At 46.8% G+C, this 21446-nt stretch overlaps 1 protein-coding gene and 1 pseudogene across 1 annotated transcript in view; both read left to right on the top strand.

Annotated features, from left to right (window-relative positions):
- Nucleotides 1-11423: 11423 nt before the first annotated feature.
- Nucleotides 11424-11523, top strand: LOC116872892 (annotated as a pseudogene).
- A 2908-nt stretch (nucleotides 11524-14431) lies between these two features.
- The window catches only part of ZBTB43 (zinc finger and BTB domain containing 43), a 34361-nt gene continuing 27346 nt past the window's right edge, over nucleotides 14432-21446 (top strand). Inside the window, exon 1 of the mRNA XM_032865882.1 lies at nucleotides 14432-14527. The gene's annotated coding sequence lies outside the window, so the exon portion shown is untranslated. The remainder of the gene's footprint in view (nucleotides 14528-21446) is intronic.

Consider the following 21446-nt stretch of genomic DNA (forward strand, 5'->3'; position numbering starts at 1 on the left):
GAAGGGCATTAAAAAAAAAAAACTTGAATCAATGGAGAAAAGGATCCTGGTCTTGGGTTGTATTGCAAAATTGTCAATCTTCCCTCAAGTAATCTATAAATTTGATGTGATTTCAATAAAATCTCCACAGGGCATTTTCATCTTAAATTGATTCTGTAGTTCGTCTAACAGAGTAACTGCACAGAATGATCAAGAAATTTGGGAAGTAAAAGGGTATAATGGGGGGGGGAACTTGCCTTACAAAGTTAGTTTAAATACTAATTTAAAATAATGACAGAGGGGCGCCTGGGTAGCTCAGTCATTAAGTGTCTGCCTTTGACCCAGGTTGTGATCCCAGGGTCCTGGGATCGAGCCTCACATCAGGCTCCCTGATCCGTGGGAAGTCTACTTCTCCCTCTTCTACTCCCCCTGCTTGTGTTCTCCCTCTTGCTGTCTCTCTCTTTGTCAAATAAATAAAATCTTTAGAACAAACAAAAAAATAAATAAATAAAATCTGATAGAGGGGCGCCTGGGTGGCTCAGTCGGTTGAGCATCTGCCTTTGGCTTGGGTCATGATCTCAGGGTCCTGAGATGGAGCACCAAGTTGGGCTCCCTGCTCAGTGGGGAGTCTGCTTCTCCCTCTCCCTCTGATCCTCCTTCCAGCTTGTGCTCTCTGTGTGTGTGTGTGTGTGTGTCACAAATGGATGAATAAAATCTTTAAAAAATTAAATAAAATTAAATACTGATAAAAATTTTGGCAAATGCCAACAGAGCTAAAAAAGAGAAAGAAAGAGAAAGAAAAAAGGGGTTCCTGGGTGGCTCAGTCAGTTATACATTGGACTCTTGATTTTGGCTCAGGTCATGATCTTAGGTTCATAGGATGGAGCCCCTCATTGGGCTCCCCACTCAGCACGGAGTCTGCTTGTCTCTATCCCTCTGCTCCTCCCCCTGCTCACTCTCTCACTCCCTCTCTCTTAAATAAATAAATAAATAAAATCTTAGAAAGAGAGAGAAAGAGAGAGGAGGAAGGAAGAAGGGAAGAAAAGAAAGAGAAAGAGAAAGAGGGAAGGAAAGGACGAAGGAAGGAAAGAAGGAAGGGAAAGAAAGGAAGAAAGGAAGAAAGGAAGAAAGGAAGAAAGGAAGAAAGGAAGAAAGGAAGAAAGGAAGAAAGAAAGAAAGAAAGAAAGAAAGAAAGAAAGAAAGGAAGAAAGAAAGAGACAGCAGTAAAATGCCCAGGTATCTGTGGTGGTTTTGTCAAGGCTTTAGGAGTTGCAAAGTTAGATTATCTGATGGAATCCAGGTCAAAGGTAGACAATCAGACCTCAGACTGGGCACGAAGCAGGGCTGTGCAAGGAATGTCAGCAGTGACAGGTGGCCCTCTCCGGGAGCCCCTCCACCAGCACAGTCCCACATCCATCTCCTCTCCCTCCATCTCTTCCATTTCAAATCTCAAGTTGCTGATTCAGCCCTCCCCAGACCAGTGCTCATCCCTGATCCTACTAGACATGGCTGGGGTTCAGGAGCTCACCCCTGGCTGGAGAAAGAACAGCTTTCAGACAAGTAACATGTAAGTGCCTGGATGTCCCGAAAGATTCCTCTGCTCTGATATCACTCGTGATCTTCACAGACACTCCCAACTCCAACCTGAAAAAACTGGACACGGGATCTCCCCGCACTAACCTGGTCCCTCTCCGAGGGTTCTCTAGTTCAGAAAGATGCCATCATATTCCCAGTTGGACAAGTCAGAAGCTAGGGATCCCCTGCCCCTCTGCTCTCTCCCATCCCACACATCCAACTGAACACCAAGTCCAGCTGATTTTATCTCCTAAATATATCAAGAATCTGTCCACTTCTGTCCACCTCCATCACCACCACCCAGGTTGAAAGAATTGTCATCTGTCGCCTCTTTGCAGGCACTTTGCTACCTGCCAACATTCACCACCCTGCAGCAGTGACCTTTAGCAAAGGTGACACTCGTCAGTTACTCCCTTTCCAGAATCTCCCGCAGGACCGACAAGGCTCTGCATGATCTGACCACTGCCCACACCAGCAGCCCGCCACCAGCTACTCCTTTCCTTATCCTCTGGCCTCCTGGCCCACTGGCTTCTGTCCACCCCCTGGAGGACATCACGTGCCGTCCTGCCCCAGTGTCCATGCACGCTGTTCCCTCTCCCAGGCTGCTCTGCCAGGCTACTGCATTACAAGACCCAGGAGCACAATGATCCTGTGGTAATGACACCCCCTAGAGGTGTGCCATGGACCTGCTCTTGCCACCCTGCCTTCTCCCTATACATGGTCACTGACCCTTCAGAACTCAGCTCAACACTGCCTCCTCCAGGAAGTCCCTCATGATCCAACCAGGTCAGAGGCCTGCGGCTCGCTTCTGCCATTGCTAATTCTGTGCCAGCTCACCACAGGGCTAAACACATTTTACTGTATAATAATTTTAAGGCCGCTTTATGAGCTATAACTTGTATATTTGTAAAATTTACCCCTTTCTGGTGTATCGATCTATGAGTTTCCATAAACCTCCAGTTGTGGAACCAGAACCTCTGTCAGGATGTAGAATGTTTGTAGTGCCCCAGAAAGTTCTCTCTTGCCCGCTAGGGTGAGCCCCCCACACCCAAGTTCCTAGAATCATGGATCTCATTTCTGCAACTACAGTTTCGCTTTTCACAAAATGCCAAGTAAATGGAATCTATAGTGTATGCAGCCTTTTAAGTCTGGCTTTCTTCACTTAGTCATTGTATTATAATTTAATGTGTGTCTTCCCTGCTAGTGTGTAAAGCTCTGCACAGTGAGGGACCATGTCTGACTCTGTAGCTACTGCATCCCTAAAGCCCACCATGGTGTTTCTTAACCTTTTTTTCCCCACTGTTTCTCCTCTAAGAAGAAAAATTTAATTTAATTTAAATTCTCCCCGATGAGAGAAATTAAATACTAAAGGATAAGATATTGTTGAATAGGCTAGAGTTTTGGAGGGCCACAAAACATTGTAATAGCTAAATATTTTGCATCCTCTAAGAATAGAATTTTCACCCCTGGGAGGGGGTGATGCCACCCCCACTGAGCCATTGAGCATGCATGACCTAACACATAGTAGGTGCGCATGAAATGTCTGTGAATGAATGAGAGGCCTTTTGCAGACATCGCCATGGGCTAGTGCCTCCCAGTAGAGTTATTTCACACTACTGGACTCTTGCTGTTTTGAAGCGGAACTAGGAATAACTGTCCTAGTTACTCCCCTCCTGCTCTTCAAACAAACCCCCTTCTGCTCTTGAAAATCCCACCAGTAACTGCAAAATCCCATGTTAGTGGCTTCAGAAGTGAGGCCCAGCAGCCGTGTACTCAGGACATAATCAGATTTGTCGTTTTGAAAGTCCACTCTAGCTCCAGAACAGGAGAGGGATGAGAGGAAGCAAGATGGAAGTGGGGAGAGCAGATAAGAGGCTGTTAGTGATGGCAAGAAAACAGCTAACGGCAGTGGGATGGAGACAAGAATGCATGTTCTTGAGAATAACATAGAAAGCAGAATCAACAGAACCTGATGATGAGTTAGTTGTAGAAACGGGGAAGAACGGTGGACATCCATATGTCTAGCCCGCATATCCAGGAAAATGGTGGTGCTGTCCACTGAGTTCAGACGCCTGGTTGTAGGGGGATTAGGCGACGTGAAATTTAGTTATGGACTCTTGTGGTCAAAGTGGCTTTGGGTTATTCAAGTGCAATGTCTAATTGGCTATTGGACATATAGATGAGAAGTGCAAGAGAGCTGTCTGGGCAAGAAGGAAAGATGTGGGAATGGTCAATGTAGATGGTGACCATGCCATCCAGAGTGTGTGGCATGAGAAAAGAAGATGGCACAGGGCAGACACCCGGAGAGCAGCAACACTGAAGGGTACCTCAGCTGGAGAGAGACACAATAGTGCAATTCAACATCACTCTAGCATTAACATTTAGGTGTTATCTAGTTTTTTGTCATTGTTGTTGGTTGCTTTTGTTTTTCGCTGGTATAAACAAAACTGTCATGAATATCTTTGTGCAGAAAGCTTTTTCTGCATATAGGACTATTTTCTCAGGACAGATTCTTAGAATAAGGAAAGGGAGATTAAAAGATAAGAACATTTGTGACTACTGATGGATTCTGCCACACTGTCTTGCAAAAAGGGTATCAGTATGCCCTCTTGTCGCCAAAGTATGAGACCATGCTGCCCTCCAAATGGACAGTCTTCAGTCTTGTTCTTTTAGTCTGTGCTAGTTTGATAGGGAAGGAAGGAAGGGAGGAAGGAAGAAAGGAAGGAAGGGAGGGAGGGAAGGAGGGTTGGGAGAAAGCAGGGGAGCAGGTGGATGGAATCCACAAGATTTGGTGACCAGTGAGACATGAAGAGTGGCAGCCATGAAGAAGCCAAGGGTGAGTCTTAGGTTGTCCACTTGGATGGATGCTGGGTTGGACAATTAGGAAGAGAAACTGGTTTGACCTAAAGGTCATGATTCAGTTTGGGCTTCTTTAAATTTGAGGCACGTGTGATGTCAGAGCGTCAATCGTGTTTACAGAACCGAAGCTCAGAAGAGACATGGGTTCCAGAAGGGAAGGGTGGCCATAGCATCTCCTGATCCTGCAGTGGAGGGGAACACCGCAGTGCAGAGGGCACATTTCAGGGAATCCAGGGCCCTGCTCTTCATCCTCTTGGTTCACCTCTGGTTTCAGCTGCAGCTGCGGTGGACAGTTCCACACAAGCTCCGGCTCCTATGGAGCTGACAGTCCCACTTCAAGTGCATTCCACGTGGCTTTCCCTCTTCCAGTGCCATGGCTGTGCGCTCACCTGCATTCAAGTGCCACCCACCTGGAAATATAGGGAATTAGTGCCCCTGAGGACATCCTCCCCACAGTGGAGGCAGGAGCCAAGAGATCCAAGCTCCACCCCCATTCCCCAGGGAGATAATTCCCAGAGATGTTCTGTACACTTCACAGGGGCATGGAGGAGTCAACACCAGGTACAGACTGCAGCAAGCTCAGTAATCCATCCTTACATTGCCACTGCCTCCCTTTCCCTGACCCTTCACCCCTGCCTCCTGGGTTCACATCCCAGATAAACTACCTGCACCCCGGGGCCTTGTCTCAGACTTTGCTACAGGAGGGCTGCAGGACCCCCAGCCTCCATCCCCTTCCTTACTTGCAAGGCAGATGTGTCCCTGGGCCAGGTGACTTTACCTTCCTCTGGTGGGACCAGCTTTTTGGGGAGAAGACAAACAGCTGGAAAAACAGTATGTTGGTGAGGGGAACTTGTTGGGACCCAGTTGCATCTTGATATAATTAAGAGTGACAGGTTCCTGCCTCTCCAATTATACCATGTTGGTCACAAAGGGAACCACCCCCGGCTCTTTCATCAAGGATGGTGGCAGCCCCAGGCAGGGGTCTGAGAAATACATTTCAATCATTTATTCAGCCATCCATCTATTTATTCATTCAACAACTACTTAGTAACCACCTACTGTTTGCCAGGCTATGTTCCCCCTGAAAAGCCCTGGGATCCCTTCCCCAAACTCTGGTGATTCTTCTCGTGGCCACCCATGAAGGGGGTTACGTTTATGCCACACAGGACTCCTCTCTGGCCAGATGTGAACACTGACCAAGCTGGGCAATGAGGGTCTGTCTTGGGGATATGGAACTTGGACCCTAGGACACTGGTCAGCAAGGTGATGGGGACAGAACAGCAGGAGGCGTCCCTCCAGGCTGGGGTGGCCATTTGCCATGTGCAGAATCAGACAGAGAAAGATGGTCTGCAAAGGGAGAAGCAGAGGGAAGAAGAGATGAAAGTACATGTATCTGCCCTGGTTCCAGATTTTCCATGTGCTCAGTCCAGCTGTACACCCTCTGATCCCATAAAAGATTCCTATATCCTTCTAAGGATGCCCCCTTCTCCCCTAAGTAAGTTTTTGTCAAATAAGCAGGCACCGGGGCTTCTGTTCCTCTCTCCCATACTTCTCCTATCCCTCTCCTCCACCATCATGGTTGCCAAGCACCTGGGCCTCACTGATCAGAAAGCGTCTGAGGACCAGGAGAGTGGAATGACCTGGGGGCCCGGGATACCCTATGGCCTGCCCTGCAGTGCCCTCACTCTCTGAGCCTGAGGCCCAAGCCTCACCCCACCCACCCATACCCCACACAGTCAACTCATGAGAGGAGGTGGTATCTGGCCTTAAGACCCTAAAGGTCACCCTAAAAAGAAGGTGGAGGACAAGAGGACCCTTCCTTCAGCAGGCTGATCAAGGTTTATCTGCAAAGTCCTGGAAGCCTAACCCTGAACACTCTCCACAGAGCCCAGGTCTTTACAAAACCTGGAGCGGGTATGGTCTTGCTCCCCCCACTGGGTGGGGTGAAGAATGGAAGGTGGGCTTCCAGGCTGGGACAATGCTCTCCTAGCAGGCGATCCATGGCCCTGCCTTCTTCCCTGCACTGTATTGCCCTGGTTGCTGGTGATCAGGGCCTCACTAAAGCCCAGAAGGGCCCTCCGTCATCCTTTGAATGTCCTCCCACCCCTGCCTTACCGGCGCAAACCGCTCACCTGCCCGGACCAACTGCAACAGCGCCACCTTCAGGCCATCCTGGAGAAGTGTATTTTCTGAACCCCACAGGGATCCTGGATTACAATCCTTTAGGAGGGGAGATAGGACAGCGGGGAGGGGTGGGGGTGTAGGGTTTACGTTGCAAACTGATGGTACTCGGCACTACTCTGAGCCCTATTGTAAGTAGGGCATGGCAATAGCTCAAGGAGTGGCTTTGAGGATAAAGTGAGGTAGTCACATATCACACCTAGAAGGCACCTGGCACCCAGCCAGAGCCCAGTGACCAGTTCTCAGGTTGGAGGACATGCTTATTGGCTGGGTTTTGAAAATCACCAAACGACCCAACAATTTCAGGGTCTTGTAAAAAGAACTTATAGAATTCCTTGGCCCCCTTTTCTGTCATTCTTTGTGTTTTTTTGCTTTGGATCTCAGAGGCACAGAATTCTATTGCTCATGTAGTCAGTTCAGCTCCGTCATTATTGGCCACACATGGGTCTTCTTGTGTATTTATTTGCTTTGTTTTTGTCTCTTTCATCTGCCTTCTCCAACTGCCGCCCCTCCCTTCCCCATCTCCCCACAGACATTGTCATGTTGTCAAAGTGTGGGTGTGTGTAGCATGAAAATATATATTGCAACATATACAAGTAGTATTTGCCAGACATCTTTTTTGGCATCACATTTTTACGATCTGCCGGTGTTAATACGCGTCATTCTAATTCATTCCATGGAACTGCAGCCTGACGGTCATCATTTGCATATGCCACCTGTGATTTATCTATCCCTTTATGAGTAGACATTTCAGTTGCTTCTATCCCTTGACTATTACCAGCAGATGCTTCGAGGAACATCCCTGGGCAAGTCTCTTTGTCTACCTGTATGAGGGATGCTCAGGAGTAAATGCTCAGAAGTGGAATTTTTTTTTAAGATTTTTATTTATTTATTTGACAGAGACACAGCGAGAGAGGGAACACAAGCAAGGGAAGTGTGAGAGTGAGAAGCAGGCTTCCCGCTGAGCAGGGAGCCCCATGCGGGGCTCAATCCCAGGACCCCGGGACCATGACCTGAGCCGAAGGCAGACGCCCAACGGCTGAGCCACCCAGGCGTCCCTAGAAGTGGAATTGCTGGGGGGAGGTGGCGTATATGCCCTCCACAATGACCCCACCAGTTCACACACCTGCTAGGGCAAGGGTTCCTGCATCCTCATGTGCCCATCTGATGGCTACAACATGGAGCTCACTGCTGCCTCCCTCCCCTTTCCCACCCTGCCTGTTCCTCCCAGGCGTGCTGCAGAAGAAAGGGAGGAGTCCTCCTCTCTGCCACCAACTTTGCTACCTTTTAAGGCAAGTGGCTCCCACTACCGGATGTGCCCACAGCCCTTCGCTGGCTATCTTCCATGCACTAGACACCAGCTTGGTCACAGTCAGCTGAATAAGGGATGGTGCGTGAACCCAAAGACATACCGAGGTGAGGAGCCAGGGACAAGATAGTCCCACAAACTCCACCCGTACTGAGACTGTCAAATCAACCCACAAATGACTGGCTGGCAGTGTCCCCTTCAAGCCCGCGTTTCTCCAAATTTCTGAAGTGCTTTTGCATATAAGCTTTGAGAGTCATGACCTCGGGAGTCAGAATGTCTTGGGCTCAAGTCCCAACTCAGCCACTTCACGGCACCATGGTGAGTGACAAAGGCATGGTACGTGTTAAGGTTCCAGCAGGTTCCAGTCACACGAGAAGTCTCAAAAGTGAACATCTGTTATTAATAACAATTCATAGCACAAGAAATACACTCTCCACTTTAAGAATCATACAGAGAAAGTAACTCTTAGAGAGGCTGAGCCACTTGCAGGAAAGCAGAATTCAAACTCAGGTCTGTCTGTCTGCTTGTTATCATCTTCTCAACTGCCTGAATTCACTGACTCTGGTTCTCTACCAGGACCTGGGGCTGGGTCCAGTTACTAGATGCCTTCTGGAGTCCTCCTCAGGGTGGGGAACGCCCTCCGCCCCCCAACCCCCGGCCGTCTTGGCACGGTCCCTCAGGGAGTGGGAGGCCCAGGGCAGGCCTGGGCCCAGGCTGAGCTATAGGAGGCTCCCAGGTGTGGGGGAAGGAGGCAGCCTGGCTGTTCTCCAAACACATTCGGAGCCAACCCAAGGGAAACCCCAATTCTGTCAGTGCCTGTACGCCTGGGGCACCAGCACTGGAGACATTAAATATTAAACATGTGGGCTGGCTTCCAAGCTTGGTAATTAAAACTCTTATTTCATATTTTACACAGGATGGACAGGGAGGTCATGGGGCTGCTCTAAGAGGTTTCATGGCTCCCTTGCTCACAGATGAAGTGACTCTTCTGAGGAAAACCTCCCTCTCACTTGGGACCCATGCTGTCCTATTCATAAAGTGATTTCCTGAGAGGGTAGGAGTGGAGGTGGGGAGGTCTCCAGGGTATAGGAACCATTCAGGGCTCTCAGCAAGGTCTTTCTACTTCTCCCAAATGGGTCTGCGTGCCCGGGAGCCTGCAGAGGGCTCGGCCTCAGGCCCCTCACCCCTGCTGCAAAGGCAGCCTGGAGAGGGCTCTGGAGAAGGGGAGAGAGAGGAGATCCAAGGGGGCACGGGTGGGAGGGCCAGAAGGAGGGGAGCCTTCCCTTAGCTTCTGGCGCCATCTGCTGACCCTAGGCTGAACTGCAACTCTCCCAGAGGGCGGGACGGCGGTGGGGGCAGGGGGGGGGGAAATTCGTGCTTTACACAAGGGGAGGGAAAAGAGGGATCAAGGAAAATCAGATCTGGTGCTTCAGGGAACACTTCTTAAACAAAATTTAGACTTGTGAATTGTCCATGCCATCACTCTCCGGAGTCAAGGGATAGACAGGACTCAGACTTGGACCTCTGTGGACCCAATCCAAGCATGATAATGGAATGTATGTGGTAATTGCGGCAGCCTGTCCTTTGTGTGTTCACTGTGCTGAGCACTAGCAACACGATTTACACTGGTTATCTCACTGCTGCGTGCCCACTCTACAGATGCAAACGTTCAGGCTGAGAGAGGACGTCAAAGCAAGATTACCCTCCTGCCCTCACCCCCAGAGTCATTCGTCAAGGCCCCTCCTTTCCACCTCCAAACATTTCAAAAGCCCACTCCTTCATCCCATAGTCATTGCTGCCTCAAGCACCTCTCAGCTTTCCCTGGGCCACTGCAAAAGCTTCCTTCCAGGATCTTCCCACTAGGATTTTGGTGCCTCTCCTCTTACCTTCTACAATCTACTCTTCACAAATAGCCAGTATGATCTTAGGACATGAATTGGATCACATCAGTCCCTTGTCAGACACTTTGATGGCTCAGGGTGCCTGGGTGGCTCAGTCGGTTAAGCATCTGACTCTTGATTTCGGCTCAGGTCATGATCTCAGTGTCTTTCTATCAAGCCCCACATCGGGCTCCAAGCTCAGTGCAGAGTCTGCTTGAGATTCTTGCTCTCCCTCTCACCCTGCCCCTCCTCCCACTTGTACTATCTAAATAAATAAATATAATCTTTTAAAAAAATGAAATGTCACCGGAGCCTAGAGGATCTGGAGTCAGGAACAAGAGATGTACCGGGAAATGAGTGGTTCCTCCTCCTCTCTCTACACCCCTCCTCTGTCTTAAGCCTTTAAGCCACTGGCATACAGATAAACAAATAGTTCAGTGGATTAGAATTGAGAGTCCAGACAGAAACTTACATATTTATGGTCTACTAATTTCCAACAATGGTGTGAGAACAATTCAACAGGGGAAGGTTCAGTGTCTTCAACAAATGGTGATGGGACAACTGGATATTCCACATGCAAAAGCATTAATTTGTACCCCAACCTCACACCAGATACAAAAACTAACTGAAAATTGATCTAAGACCTCAAAAGAACAAAAACTTTTGGAGAAAATGTAGGTATAAATCTTCATGGCCTTGGATTAGACAATGGTTCCTCAGCCAAGCAACCAAAAGAAGAACATAAATTAAACTTCATCAAAATTAAAGCTTCTGTGCCCCAGAGGACACCGTCAGGAAAGTGAAAATATTTGTAAATCAAGTAAATGATAAGGATATAGTATCCAGAATATTAGAATTATTACAAATCAGCAACAGAATGCAAATAAATCTATTTAAAAATGGCCAAAAGAGGGGCACCTGGATGACTCAGTGGGTTAAAGCCTCTGCCTTCAACTCAGGTCATGGTCTCAGGGTCCTGGGATCGAGCCCCACATAGGGCTCTCTGCTCAGCAGGGAGCCTGCTTCCTCTTCTCTCTCTCTGCCTGCCTCTCTGCCTACTCGTGATCTCTGTCTGTCAAATTAAAAAAAAAGAAAAGAAAAGAAAAAAACTTTAAAAAAAAAAATAATAATAAATAAATAAATAAAAATGGCCAAAGGATCCAAATAGACATTTCTCCAGAGACGTATACAAAGGCACAATATGCCCATGACAAGATATTCAAAATCATTAGTCACTAAGGAAATGTAAATCAAAACCACAGATCACACCCACTAGGCTGGCTACAATAAAAAAGACAAAACCAAGTGTTGGCAAGGATGTGGAGGGATTGGAACTCTTTTGTTTCGCTGGTGGAGACGTGAAATGGTGCAGCCGTTGCAGAAACGTTTGGCAATTCATCAAAAAATTAAACATAGAGTTACCGTATGACCAAGCAATTTTGCTTCTAGGTGCATAGTCGAGAGATCTGAAAACACATGGTGTCCGCACAGAACTTGTACGTGCCAGTGTTCACAGCAGCATTATTCATAGTAGCCAAGAGGTAGCCAAGTGTCCACTAACAGATGAATGGGTCAACAAAATGTGGTATGTCCATACAATGAGATAATATTCAGCGATTTTTTAAAAAAATACTAATAATGCTTGCTTCAACGCACATATACTAATATTGGAAAAATACAGAGAAGATTCGCATAGCCCCTGGGCATGGATGACATGCAAGTAAAAGTACCAATATATGTGAAAACTTGGATGAAGCTTGAAAGCCTGATGCTAAGTGAAAGAAACCTGACACGAAAAGCCACAAAGTGTATGAGTCCATTTATAGGAAATGTCTAGAACAGGCACATTCAAAGACACAGAAAGTAGGTTCATGGTTTCCAGAGGCTCAAGGAAGGAAAGGATGCGGAGTGATCGCTAATGATATGGGGTTTCTTTTTGGGCTGATGAAAATGTTCTGGAATGAAATAGTGGTATTAGTTGCACAACTCTATGAATGTGCTGAAAACAACCGAATTGTACACTTTAAAAGGATGAAGCTAAAAAAAAGATGAAGCTTATAGTATACAAATTATATCTCAATTTAAAAAAAAACTCCCATGACTTTTCACCATCTAATACTTGCTTATCCTTCCCTCTCTAACCTCTTGCTAGTCCTTCCATTGATCCCTTTGCTCAAAGAGGCAGAGACTCTAGGAGTGATGTTTTTTAAAGATTTTATTTCTGTATTTGAGAGAGAAAGAGAGTTTGAGTGGGGGAGAGTGGGGGAGGGAGAGAGGGAAAGGGAGAAGCACACAACCTGAGCCCAAGGCAGATGTTTGACCAACTGAGCCACCCAGGCTCCCCTAGAGGTGATTTTTTTTTTTCTAGAAAGGATTTCACTCTGGGATTTGACCTTAGACTGCAGGTGTGGTCGAGCAGGTTTTCTGAGTCTGTAGCCGATATCCCTGTGGGAGCCACAGAAGTGCCTGGGTAACCGGGCTGCTGCTTCATCAGCTTCCTCCTAAGTTCCCAGAAAGTTCTCGTGGAGCCAGGCTTGTCCCAGAGGCCCCAGGGAAGGACATTCTGAGAAATGCAGTTCCAGCTTAGCTAAACCAGCCGGCACGGAGCCCCCCAATGCTCTTCGCAGCCACTCACCCATCCTCAGCTTTCAGATCTCACCTACCAGCACGTGGTGTCTCCAGGGCCCTTCCTCAGAGTTGGGCAGGCCCGTCCTCCGACCGCCATTCCGTCATGGATAGGCATCCTTATGTAACCGTGCTCCCACGGACAGCAGTAAAATGGCTGGAGCAATGGGCACCTTCCTCTGTTCTAACAAAGGTGTTTGTAGCCTGTCTCGGGGCTGGCTGCCCTTCCTTTTTCTCAAGGGAAGGTGGTGCTTGACTGCTCAGCGGTGTTCCTTTCCGGACAGTGGCCCCCGTTGGCAGGGACCACATCAGGACAACTCAATGTGGGGTCCCTGGCATTTAAAATAGGGCCTAGCATACAGCAGACACTTAATGTTTATAAAACAAAGGAACAAATAAATACCTAAGAGATGAGACAGGAGTAGCGGAAAGAGGGATGAGCTGTGGGCTTCAGAGGTAGCTCAGCAGAATAGTTCAGAACACAGTTTCAAGAGCCAGGCTCTTACCAGCTGTGTGGTCTCCAACAAGTGACTTTACCCCTCTGGGCCTCAATTTGTTCATATTTTAAAAAGAGATAAGGAAGGGTGCCTGGGTGGGGCCATCAGGTAAGTGTCTGCCATTGGCTTAGGTCATGATCCCAGAGGTCGTGAGATCGAGTCCCACATTGGGCTCCCTGCTCAGTGGGAAGCCTGCTTTTCCCTCTCCCTCTGCTGCTCCCCCTGTTTGTGCTCTATCTCTCTCTCTCTCTCTCTCTCTCTCTCGGCCAAATAAATAAAATCTTTTTTAATTAATTAAAAAATTAAAAAGAGGTAACAATAGCACCTCCTTCAAGGGATTAGTAAAAGAATTCATCGGGCTAATTATTTGCAAAATGCTTAACGGTATACAAGTGCTTGTTGTTAGAGAGATAGATAGATCAGTAGGTACAATGAAAGAAAGACCAAGCATTCTGTTTGTCTTTCAAAGCCAGGGTGAAAGGCAATCCCTCTAGAGAACCCACCGTTGGGGCTCCCCATGTGAGCAGCTGGAAGGCAGTGTGGCACTCCTACTGTAAAAATATACAGATTTAAGAGCACCGAGACAAATGCCTGCACTGGTAACACCGTCTAGACTAGAGGGGAGGGTATTTGCATACTGTTAGTTAAGGAATTATAGCTCTTAGGGTACCAGCTTCTGCACAATAAAATGATTTTTAAAACAACATTTTAAAAAGCTGATTAAAACATAATGCTCTGTTTACTTACTGCCACAAAATGTTTCATTCACAAATTATAGCCTAGCGGATTTAATTTACTTTCTGCTGACACCCGTATTAGATGTGATGGACCGGGCAGGCTCCGCAAGGCTGCAGGATCCCGAGCGGAGGTGTGGGTCATGAGCTTGTAGGCTCCACCGCTGAGCCTTTTTTTGGAGGAGGTGGCCTAGCCCGGCCTCCTCCCCACCCCCAGGGCCCTGAGAGTCTCCCGGACCGTGGTTTCGCCATGGAAAACTTGGGGCTTGGCAGAACACCGTGTGCTGAGAACAGAGATTGAAAACTGGGGTTCCGAGGACCAATTTCAGCCAACTGATCCTTAACCTGGTTCATGTCATCATGATTTCTTAAAAAAAAAAAAAAAAAAAAAAAAAAGCCACCATTTACAAATCAGGAGATCTCCTAAAAATCTGGTTGGTTTGCTACTTTCTTTAAAAATTTTTATTTATTTGACAGACAGAGATCACAAGTAGCAGAGAGGCAGGCAGAGAGAGAGGGGGAAGCAGGCTCCCCGCTGAGCAGAGAGCCTGATGTGGGGCTCGATCCCAGGACCTTGAGATCATGATCTGAGCCGAAGGCAGAGGCTTTAACCCACCGAGCCACCCAGTCGCCCCTGTTTTGCTACTTTTGAAAAATGGGAGGAACTAGCAATACTGGACTGTTGTTGTCATGGCAACAAAAGGCAGGCCTTTGAGAGGTCACACACTTACCAGTTTATCACAATCCCTTCCATTCCCTACTGTCTCCCCCGCCTCCAAGCCCTACTGAGGGCCTCCTCTCTCTCCCACAGATCTTAGTTCCTTTGCTGGACTGAAACTGCCTTTTTACCTCTGTTTTCCTGCTGTACAGCAAACTCTCTGAGACCAGGTATTATCACTATTTCATTCACCCTAAATCCTGTAGGCTGGCTCGGGGCCCGGAATATCACAGCCTTCAAAAAACATTTACTAATTTTATTGGTTTCCTATCGCTGCCACCACAAATTACTATACATTTAACCACTTAAACAGCACAAATTTATTATTTCACAGTTTTGTAGGGCCATTTTGTAGAGAGAGGATATAGGTCAAAAGGTCTGACATGGATGTTGCCCTTCCTAGAGAAGTTCAAGGTGAGAATCCCTTTCCTTGCTCACTTGGGTTGTTGGTGGGATTCAATTACTTACAGGCTAGGGGATGGACAGTTTCCTTGCTGGCTGTCAGCCAAGGACCATTTCCAGCTTCTGGAAGCCACCCACATTCCTTGGCTAGTGTCTGCCTTCCCCCATCTTCAAAACTAGCAAAAGCAGGTTGAGCCCCCTCCTAATGCTGCAAATCTCTCCTTTTTCTTCTTCTGTCTCATCTCAGACCCAGGCAGGAGAGGCTTTTCACTTTTAAGGACTCATGGGATTAAATCAGGTCCACCCAAGGTAATTCAGGGTGATCTTCCCACCTCTGGGTCTTCAACCTTAAATCACACCAGCAAAGTCCTCTTTTTCCATGTAAGGTAACATATTCACGGGTTCTGAGGATTCGGACAAAGACATCTTTAGGGACCTGTTATTCTGCCTACTACGCTGATGAATAAAGGTATTGAAAAATCAGCTGGATGGAGAAACAAGCATGGGCAGGCCACCCACAGCTGGAGAGGTGTGCCTGGCAAGGTGTCTGTCGCCCAAGGCCAGGAAGGCAGAGAAGCTGAGTTGGTGGTCCACAGGGAGTGTGGGGACCTACAGGAGGCAGGAGAGAGCTGGAAAGGAAGACTTTTCTCCATCAAGGGAAGGATTAGAGTAGAACGCTTTGGGGCCAGTGAGGATACTGGGCAGGGAAGAGTTAAAATCCCAGGCAGAAGGGCAGGGGTGTGGTTTTCAGCTCCCTTGGACTAGAAATTGATCTCTGCGGTTATAAACCAGAATTAAGCTAGCCTCCTGGCCCTTTCAATTCAAATATGATTGGAGGGAAAAGGGACACCTCTTCTCCTGTGGGGAGCTCGGTGTGCCCCCAAGATGCCTCCAAGTAGCCAGAGCAGACCTCTTACTAGTAAGCCCTGGACCGAAATGCCTGCTTACGCTGAATTTTATTCTATTTCTGTCCCAGGACCTCATTGTCTCCAGAAGAACTTGACCCTTCCTTTGATGTGTACACACACACACACACACACACACACACACAGCCTTTTCTGAAAGACCAGGATGCCAGAGGACGGGAGCGAACATCATTGAGCATCCAAGCCCAAAACTCCTTAAACGCACATATCAAATATCCTTTATGTTTTTTTTTTAAGATTTTATTTATTTGACAGAGAGAGACACACACAGGGAGAGAGGGAACACAAGCAGAAGGAGTGGGAGAGGAAGAAGCAGACCTCCCACCAAGCAGGGACCCTGATGTGGGGCTCGACCCCAGGACCCTGAGATCATGACCTGAGGTGAAGGCAGAGGCTTAATGACTGAGCCACCCAGCCGCCCCTCAAATATCCTTTAAGTGAACTTTCATGCTTCCTGCATCAGAGACTTCTCACCGGCCACAATGCAGACTCCCCAGGGCTCTCCCCATCCTGCTGGGTTCTCTGGACTTTCATTCTTGTTCTTCACCCTCTCCTGAATGCACCCCCCACCCACGAATTCTTCTCATCCTAGGACACAGAGTAATGGCAATACATTGAGTGCTTGGCCCTAATTCTTCACCCCTCCCTCACCTTCTCACTAGGGGACTCTGCAGTTCCCCTCGCTGGAAAGGGAGTGGACTTTTCTTCTCCTTGACTGTGGGCTCAGCCACATGCCTCGCTGTGGCCCGTGGGATGTGAAAGGAGAGGATAAAAGCAAAAACGAGAAATGTGCTTTCACAGTGCAACTTGATTTCCTGAGAAGAGTTTCCCCTGGGTCACTTCTTCCCTTTGGCCGGGCGCAGAATGAAAACATGGGCAGACCTGAGCCCAACCTATCACGAGGAGCCAAGCCCAGATGGACCCACAGCTTGAAGCAGACTTGTCCACTGGAGCCCAGCTTAAATGAGCCACCCCACCACTTACCTGCTGACACAGGAGTGAGAATAAATAATCGTTGTTTTAAGCCCCTGAGTTTTGGGGAGAATTGATTTTGCAATAATAGCAGACCAATACAGTCATTGGTGCTAGAGATTGGGGGCAAGGAGGTTGCCATCACATAAACCTCAACCCAGAGGCATTGGGTTTTGGACCAGGAATAAGCAGCAGGGAAAGATTTACAGGGGCTGGGAAGTGGTGGGGAAACCATAGTAGGGGGCCAAGAAAAGGCACCAGCTTCTCTGTGTTAAGTAGACAGAAACAGCCCATAAAACGGTTGTGCGTGGGGCGCCTGGGTGGCTCGGTGGGTTAAGCCTCCGCTTTCAGCTCAGGTCATAATCTCAGGGTCCTGGGATCGAGCCCAGCATCGGGCTCTCTGCTCCGCGGGGAGCCTGCTTCCCCCTCTCTCTCTGCCTGCTTCTCTCTGCCTACTTGTGATCTCTGTCAAATAAATAAAGAAAATCTTTAAAAAAAAAAAAAAAGGTTGTGCATGACAATGCAAGTAGCGGCAAATTTGTCTAATGAACTTTTAGAGTTGGAGGAGGACTTCTAGGGGCAAAATGTTGAAAATATGACTCTCTTGCTACTAGATAAATGTGAAAAGGTACTACTACACGGAAGAGAGACACTCAGCAAACTGTGCACCCTTACGGGGAATACCACTTAGCAACAAAAAGGAGTACACTGCTAAAGGCCCAGCAGCGCTCCTGAAGGTTAATCTCAAATGCATTACCCTAAGTGAAAGAGGCCAGACCCAAAAGGCTGCATATGCTATCATATACAAGTCCATACAGGCAAAACTGTAGGGAAAGAAAACAGAATGGTGTTTGCTAGGGGTGAGGGGCCGGCTACGGAGGGGCACCAGGGAATTTCTCCAGCTGCTGGAACTGCTCCACATCTTGATACTGGTGGTAGTTCTATTACTGTATGCATTTGTCAAAACTCATAAAGTGAGGGGCACCTGCCTGGCTCAGTCTGTGGAGCGGGCACCTCTTGATCTCAGGGTGGTGAGTTTGAGCCCTATGCTGGGCATGGACCCTACTTAAAATTAAAAAAAAATTTTTTTTTCAATCATTAAGCTATATTCCAAAAAGAGTAAATTTAACCATAAAGTGTACCTTCATTTAAAAATGCAAAGGTAGGGACATCTGGGTGGCTCAGTCGGTTAAGCGGCTGCCTTCAGCTCAGGTCATGATCCCACGGACCTGGGATCAAGTCCCAAATCGGACTCCTTGCTCCACAGGGAGCCTGCTTCTCCCTATGCCTGCTCTGCTTCCTGTTCTCCCCCTGTTGTATTCTCCCCCTCTCTCTTTCTCTCTGACAAATAAATTAATATGTGAAATCTTTAAGAAATAAAACAATAAAAATGGGAAGATATATCTGCACTAGTCATGGGAACGTAGGTTCTGCTAAAATAATAAACACCCAACTTCGAAGTCTGAGAAGCTTACAGCTTTCAAGGCGTATCTCTTCATTATTCTCTGTTTTTATCTCTGGTCAGCCTGGGGCTCTGCTTCATGTTGCAATGAAGGACTCTAGGACTAATTTTGATGGGGCAGCCACCTTCTGGAGCTTTGCTGGTCTCTGTGGCAGAGAGAAAGAGGAAAGAGGAAAATCATGCCCTAGCTCTTAAAGCTCCCACCTGGAAGTGATCCAAGGCACTTGGATGGAAAAAGGAACTGATTCCTTTCTCTTGCTGGTCAAAGAAAGTTGCATGGTCCTATCTAGGTTCAAGGGCGGGCTTACCATACACCGAGGAGAAAGATGGCAAATATTTGGTAGACAGCACTAATGAATTCCACAGTCTCCACTATGATGGTGAATTTGTCAATTCCTTTTTGTACTACCGCCAGTTTTTACTCTAGACTCTCATTTGGAGCTATAACGCTGTGTGGATACAATTTAGAATGATTATGTACTTCTGGTAAGCTGAAGTCTTTTCATTATAAAGTAGCTTCATTTTATTAGTCATCTTTTGCAAAGTTAGGCTGAAAGATAGCATGACGGCATGAATCACACACTCGCTCTTAAAGTTACCCACCTGGAAATGAGACTTTTCATTTGACATGAGTCAAAGAAAGTTACATGACCACACCTGACTGCAAAATGTCAGTGCCTTATGACAATAAGAGTTAATTCTTAACTCAGGGTCTCTGTCCTTTGTAGGTCATGTGTAGCACTACCCATTCTTCATTCTGTATCTTCATTCAAGGACCCAGGCCGCCTCCGCATCTGGGATATCATCTTGTGGCAGAGGGAGGGAGCCATGGTTCATAAAGCTCAACACAGGAGTGCACACTTGACTTCCATTCATGTTTCAATGACTCAGCCTAAAGTCCATGGAGTGGGAAATGCAGGCCTCTTACAGGGATGGGCTGTAAATTATCGAAAACGATACTACAATCCATCACACTATTTTTGGCATTGACTTTGCCTTAAAGCCTATGTTGTCCAAAGTTAAAATTGCGAACAGCATGAAATCTCTTCTACCATTCTTTTAATTCAAATTTTCCATCTTTTTGTTTCAAACAGTATATACCTTGATGGTTTCCCCCCATGATTTCCCATCTCAAGTTTTAATGAAACACAGAACTAAAAACATTTATGGACCAATCTGTGAGCAGAATCCTTCCAGACATTTGTGGACCTTTTCCTCATTCGTTTACAGATGCCTCACCTACAAATGAAACTGGATATATTTTTTTTAAGATTTTATTTATTTATTTGACAGAAAGAGAGAGAGAGATCACAAGTAGGCAGAGAGGCAGGCAGAGAGAGAGAGGAAGGGAAGCAGGCTCCCCGCTGAGCAGAGATCCCAATGCAGGGCTCAATCCCAGGACTCTGGGATCATGACCTGAGCCAAAGGCAGAGGCTTTAACCCACTGAGCCACCCAGGAGCCCCTGCTGATACACTTTAATTTCTTTTCCCACTTTATTTTGTGCTTTGTATTATGTTTTTATTTCTGCCTTTCCCCCTTTTCTTCCTTTCTTGCTTGCCTTCTTTTTTAAAATATTGGTTTTCAGGGTGCCATGGTGGCTCAGTTGGTTAAGCATCTTCCTTTGGCTCAGGTCATGATTCCAGGGTCCTGGAACTAAGCCCCAAGTTGGGCTCCCTGCTCAGTGGAGAGATGGCTTCTCCTTCTGCCCCTCCTCCCAACTCATGTGCACTCTCTCTCTCAAATAAATAAAGTCTTTCTTAAAATGTTATTTTTCTTCCTCTGGTTTGGTCAGTAGCTCTATTCTTATTCTTTCCGTGGTAACCCCCCAATTCTAACGTTCATATTTAATTAAAGTCTAATGTTAATCAATATTTTTATGGACAGTACAAAGACCTTGGATTAATTGAACCAGTGGCTCCAACTCTTTGCTTTCCCTGTATGCAAACCCTCTGCCATGATCCTTCATAGCTTCCTCCTGCTATAACGCTGGACTGAGTCATGTGATTTGCTTTGGCTAATTAGGTGTCAGAAGAGTCTTGAAAATGTGCTTGTACATTTCCATTGCTCTCTTTTGTCTCCCTGCCATTGCCATGAGAACTCACCCTGACAACCTGGCTGGTGAGTGAGACACATGGAGCAGAGTAAAGGCCCCTAGCCAAGACCATTCTAGATTAGCTGAGCCCGGACACATCAGCAAGTCCAGCCAAGCTCAGCAGAGCTTCCTAATCCACGCCCAGCTGACACCAGACGTGTGAGTAATAAACAAATATAGCTATATCCCTCTGAGGTTTTGTGGCTGTTTGTTACGCAACAGATAACTCATACATGTTCAAGGATGAGCTTACTATACAGCCATTACCTTCCAGTATCCTCTTATACTTTACATACAATCACTCCATTATTTCTGTTTTGCCTTTCTGAATCCCACAAATTATAAATTGTTCTTGTTTCTTGTCCTGTTATTTGCTCATATTTACTCATGTTTGCTATTTTATTTGCTCACCAACCTTTATTGTGACTCAGATCTTCCTCCTGGGATTTTATTTCTTCTTGAAATATATCTTCTAGAAGTTCCCTCAGTTAAGTTCTGTTGGTAGAAACTCTTAGGTGTTTTTTTTTTAACTTTTTAAAAAATTTTTATTTATTTATTTTTGAGAGAGAGAATGAGCACAAGCAGAGGGTGGGGCAGAGGGAGAAGCAGGCTCCTTGCTGCGCAGGGAACCTGATGCAGGAATTGATCTCAGGATCCTAGGATCATGACCTGAGGTGAAGTCAGACATTTAACCGACTGGGACACTGAGGCACCCTGAAACTCTTCGTTTTTGTTCATCTGAATAGTACTGTGTTTTCATTCTTGAAAGACTAAGTACACAATTCTAGGTAGACAATTATTTTCTCTCATTAAATTAAGGCAATTATTTCATTAATGATATTATTTCATGCTACTATTATTATCACAGCTCCCATTAGTGCCATTGAGCAATCAGGAGCTGGTATCACATTATTCCGTTATAGATTGTCTGACTTTCCTCTCTGCTTTTAAAATCATCTTTTGGGAAGCCTGGATGGCTCAGTCAGTTGAGTGTCCAACTCTTGGTTTCTGTTCATGTCATGATCTCAGGGTCGTGAGATTAAACCCCTTGTTGGACTCCTCGCTCAGATTGTGATCTACTGGAAATTACCTCCCTCTGCCTCTCCCCCCACGATCATGTGTTCTCTCTCCCTCTCTCTCTCAAAATAAACAAATCTTTAAAAAAATTTATCTCTTGTGCTTTGGTGTTCTTCCAGAATAGATCTAGGTTTTCTATTTCCTTATCATACCTGGT

The sequence above is a fragment of the Lontra canadensis genome, unplaced genomic scaffold (genome assembly GCF_010015895.1).
Source record: "Lontra canadensis isolate GAN:19392208 unplaced genomic scaffold, GSC_riverotter_1.0 scaffold30, whole genome shotgun sequence".
Lineage (NCBI taxonomy): Eukaryota > Metazoa > Chordata > Mammalia > Carnivora > Mustelidae > Lontra > Lontra canadensis.